The 5,313-nt window shown below is 40.6% G+C and overlaps 1 non-coding gene across 1 annotated transcript; it reads right to left on the reverse strand.

The window, feature by feature from the left end:
• Positions 1-3,096: 3,096 nt before the first annotated feature.
• On the reverse strand, positions 3,097-3,203 carry LOC141616427 (small nucleolar RNA R71). Its single transcript, XR_012530776.1, has one exon. It is a non-coding gene; the product is annotated as a small nucleolar RNA R71 (small nucleolar RNA).
• Positions 3,204-5,313: the final 2,110 nt, after the last annotated feature.

Below are 5,313 nucleotides of genomic sequence, written 5' to 3' on the forward strand. Positions count from 1 at the left end.
GTAGATTCGTCACTTGTAATCACTAGAACTCCAAGAGGATTCTGAGTGTTGTTGGGTTTACCTCCCGGCGGTATTGGCAATCGACCATCTTCAATCATGTCTTGAAGCACATTTTTCAACTTGTAGCATTTTTCTGTGTCGTGCCCCTTGCCCCTATGGTATTCACAGTATGAGTTCTCGTCCCAGAATTTGGATTTCCTTTCGGGTTCGGGAGTAGGCCCAATGGGTTGGAGTTTGCCTTGCTTCATTAACCTTTTTAGAGCGTTTGAGTAAGTGTCCCCAAGATTTGTGAATTTCCTTGGTGGGGTACTTTTCTTGGATGGCTCGAGAAGGTTAACTTCATCGGTCTTGCTAGTGGAGCCGTATGAACGACTTGTTGAGCCTTGATATCCTCGACCTACCATTTTGAACAAGAGTCCTTTACGGATGTCATCTTCAATCCTTGTCCCTAGTACGGTTAAGTCCTTGAAAGTTTTGATATTTTGGTATCTCAAATGATTGGCATAGATGGGTTTGAGATTGTCCACAAACTTCTCCACAAGGGTAGCCTCATCCGGGCGTTCAACTAGTTGGGTACTAGTCTTCCTCCACCTACTTAGGAAGTCGGTGAATCCTTCTTTGTCATTTTGGGTAAGAACCTGATGTGACCATAATTGGCGCATATTTAGCCCCCGAATTACCATTGTTTTCATGCTTTTTAGTGCCTATTTGGGTCATTTCTTATCTTTAGTTCTTTGTTTTGCATATTCTTTGAGATTTTGATCCCTTGGTAGGAAAGGAGTAAGAATCTTGCATTTTCATGGCAAAACAAGGCTAAATTGATCATATTCAATGACCAAGCAACAAGGAGAGACAAGACTAGAAGGCCTTTGTACATAGCATAGTAGAAGAGCAATGTTGAGAAAAGGATCCTTGAGTCCCCAAGGAAATCCCCAAGGAATTCATGAAGAAAAGAAGAAGAAAAGATGCTGACAAACAATCCGAACGGATTGTACACAATCCGTCCGTCCGCCCAAGCACAATCCGAGCGTCCCGCAAAGGAATCCGCTCGGATTCCCCCTCGCCAATCCGAGCGTCTTGCCCAAGAATCCGCTCGGATTCCTCAGCCCAGATCCGGCCGTCCCGACTCCCATCCGCACGGATTGCAGCACAGCACGTTTTCACTCTTCTAGCAACGATAAGAGAAGCCCTTCTCTCGGAGAATCCCGGAGTCTCCTTGCTCAACTTAAAAAATGTAATTACTAGTTTAGCCCTTAGTTAACCCTAATGCATCCTCCCTAATTTTCACTATAAATACCCCATTAGTCTAATTAGAGGAGCATGTTCTTCTTATCAATAATTAGTGTAGTTAATATCAATCAAATCTCTCTTCAATATTGTAATCAAATATTAATCAAGTTTTAATCCAAGTTTTAGTTCTTTAATCTCTCTCTTGTTCTTACTTTATTTTGGGTAATTGAAGATTATTTGGGTTATTATTGGGAGATTGACAACCTCTCAATCTAGGATTCAAGTACTTCTATTATTCTTGCTTTATTATTGGAATCATTAGTAGGTATAATCTCTTAATCCCTTTTTAATTATTGCTAATTACTTTCATTTATTCATCATGTTTCATTATGTTAGTATGATTGACAACCTTTCTAGCATGATCAATATGATAATGAGTGAGTAGTCTCTTAGCTAGGGTTTAATGGGTGATTAGGGAAACCAACATGGGGAATGATTCATGCTTAAATTAATATGCTTTCATATCTTATTTGCTTGCTTGTTTTGATCTTAATACATGCACATGTTATATTTGATGAAATGCTAAGCCTATGAATCCTTGCATTTACTATCATCTTCTATCCTTTCAACTTGACTTGTAAGACATAACCCAACTCGAGTCTTGTTAGACCATGCATGTGTTAAGTAGGGAAGATTAAGTCGACTTGTAGGTGTTGTACAATCCAAGAGATTCGGCTCCGGACCCAAACTTTCCTAGGATTGTAAGATATAACCCAACTCAATCCATCACAACAATAATTGCTTGCTTATAGTTTGAGAACATGTTTGTATGATCATATCCCATGATTCCCCTATGAACCCATGACACCCTAGTGCTTTTAATCAATTGTTTACACCCCTTATTTTATTTACCTTGTTAGTTTATTTTCATTGCTATCTTAGTTTAGTAACCTTCTACATCAACCCAATTTGTGACACCCCTCGACACCACTAGTTACAATAGAATCTTCATTTCAATACCCGTCCCTTGGGATCCGACCTTTACTTGCCTCTTTACTAATTGTAGAGTTGTTTGTGAAGTATAAATTGTGTTTTGTATCGACCATTGACCAACGACCACATATGCTTAATTGTGAACACGAAATGGACTCGATCAAAAATGGCGCCGTTCTTGCGGGGACGGTGTTTAATTGATTTAAGATTTCTTTTATTGTTTTTAGTTGTGTCTTTTTCACCTTGGGAAGTAAAACTCCTCAAGGTTTGTTCTAATTGTTTTCGAGTTGTTTGATATTTTGCATGTCTAGAAGGTTACAAAGAGATTTGTTACCTTTTGACCGTGAAATCGAGAGAACCTTGACGAATAATAGGAGACTTGTTAGGAGGAATTTGGGAGGTGTTGGTGAAGTTGTTCAACCCACTAGTGAGTTTGTCAATCCTTTCGCAATAGAAGGAGAAGAAAACCCATTAAACAATACCACACAAAATCCACCTACAATGCCTAAATTCTCGTCACACTCTATACCCACCGAGGAGGATTTACCAAATGGTACTCCTACCCCACAACATCTTACCGGAAACTTTATTGCCAAGTCCGCCTTCATTCAACTAGTTGAGAGGAGCCAATTCTGGGGAATGCCTAGTGAGGACCCTCATTCTCATATGGAAACCTTTTGCGATTATTGTGAAGCTATCTCTCAAACGGGTGTGACTCAAGACCAAATAAGATGGGTCTTATTTCCTTTTTCGTTAATCGGCACCGCAAAGCAATGGTTGAAGGGCCTTGATAAGGCCACCCTTGGAATAGATTCTTGGAAGAAGCTAGCTCCAGCTTTCTACCAAAAATTCTACCCACCGGAAAAGACCAATATGCTAAGAGCTCAAATTACGGGTTTTAAGCAAAGGGATGAAGAATCTTTGTATGAAGCTTGGGAGCGGTTCAAAGGTATTTGTCGCTCATGTCCTCACCATGGACTTAGCGAATGGTTTTTAGTGCAACAATTTTGGAATGGTTTATATGAAGATTCTAGGAACATTCTCAATATGGGATCAAATGGAATGTTCACCGAAGTTGATGACAATCAAACATGGAACAAGATTGAGGAAATGGCGGTCCATAATTCACAATATAGTAGGCCTCGCAAGGCTACTAGAGGAGGAAAGTATGAAGTGGACACCGTTACTCAATTGGGTGCTCAACTTAGTGCTCACATTGACACAATCAACTTGAAGTTTGAACAAGCTATGGCTAGACTTGAGGAAAGCTCAAAATCATCAAAGCATCATGTCAATGCCATGACGGCATCCTCATCAATCCCAAGCGGGATATGTGAGAATTGTGGAACCTTGGGTCATGACTCAAGTGAGTGTAGGGGAACAACCGAACAAGTTAATGCTTTCCAAGCTTACAAAAGTGGTACCCCTTATTCAAATTTTTACAATGAAAACACCAAGTTCCATCCAAATCTTTCATACAAAAGCCAAAATGTCCAAAACCCTCAAACAACATACACTCCACCACCCATGAGAAATCAAAATCAAAGACCCTTTTACAATCAAAACCAAGGTTACCAAAATCAAAGTCCATACAATCACCACAATGACCAAGGTTTTGATGTCCAAAAAGCGGTCCTCCAAATGCAAAAGAATCAACAAGAATTTTTCACCCAAATGCAAAAAGATAGCCAAGCAAAAGACACCACCATCAACAACATTCTAGCTCACACCAAGATGTTGGAAACACAATTGACCCAACTAGCATCTTCGAGCTCACAAAGACAAAAGGGGCAATTACCACCTCAAAGTAATCCCCTAGACATGAAACGGTTAGTGCCATTCACTTGAGAAGTGGTACAAGATATGAAGCACCGAAGAAGCAAGTTGAGGATGAAGTTGTGAGAGCTAGTGAGAATGAAGTTGTGGTGCAAGAAGGGGAATCATCAAAAGAAGAAAGCTCAAAGAAAAATGAAGACAAAGCCAAAGAAAAGGAGCCTATTGTGATTAGACTTCCTTTTCCAAGTCGTCAAGCCAAGCCTAAATTCGATGATCAACTTGGGAAGTTCATGGAGATTGTGAAGAACTTAGAAGTCTCAATTCCTTTCACGGAATTAATCAATCACGTTCCGGCCTATGCAAAGTACATGAAAGATATCCTCACAAAGAAGAAGTCGATCCGGAAACTTGAGACTATCGCCTTCACTAAGGTGAGTAGTGCAATACTTCAAGGGAGTTCACCTCCAAAGTTAAAGGATCCGGGAAGCTTCTCAATACCGTGTACCATTGGCGACACAACGATCAACAAAGCCTTATGTGATCTAGGGGCTAGTGTGAGTGTCATGCCGTACTCGGTAAGTAAAAGGTTGGGAATGGGAGAGCTTAAATGCACCAATATCACTCTTCAAATGGCCGATAGATCGACGAAGACACCATTAGGGATATGGGAAGATGTCCCCGTGCGAATTGGGAAGTTTTTCATCCCGGTGGACTTTGTCATTGTTGACATGGAGGAAGATTCCAACATTCCAATCATCTTAGGAAGACCTTTCCTACACACCGCGGGTGCGGTGATTGATGTGAAACATGGAGAGCTCACTCTAGAAGTGGGAGATGAAAGCATAACTTTTAATCTTGACAAGACCATGAGAGCTCCTCGTTTGCATGAGCCATGTTTCATGATTGATCATTATAGCCGAAAAGATGAAAAGAAGAAATCGGAACTCCAATGGAGGAAGAAAGTTGAAGATGCTCCATTCAAAGAGCAAGTGAATTTTGACAAGGAGAGCTTGCAAAGCTCATCAAAATCAACCAAGGAAGAAGATGATGGCCTCATTGGCCAAGAAAAGAAATTGGGAGAGTTGTCTCCATCTAAGCAAGAAATTTTCAATGATCAACTCAATGAAGTTTGTGGTCTTTGGGACGACAAATTTGAAGGGATCTTTAATCCCTACATTGGGCATGCCATCGATCATGATCAACAACAAGGGCCACGGTCTATTGAGGACCTCTACCATAACAATGAACAAGCTTTTGATTACTTCTTCAAGGTGTTGAGCAACATCAACAACACCTTGAACATGCCCCCTTGAC

Source organism: Silene latifolia, chromosome 11 (assembly GCF_048544455.1).
Source record: "Silene latifolia isolate original U9 population chromosome 11, ASM4854445v1, whole genome shotgun sequence".
In the NCBI taxonomy this organism is placed as follows: Eukaryota; Viridiplantae; Streptophyta; class Magnoliopsida; order Caryophyllales; family Caryophyllaceae; genus Silene; species Silene latifolia.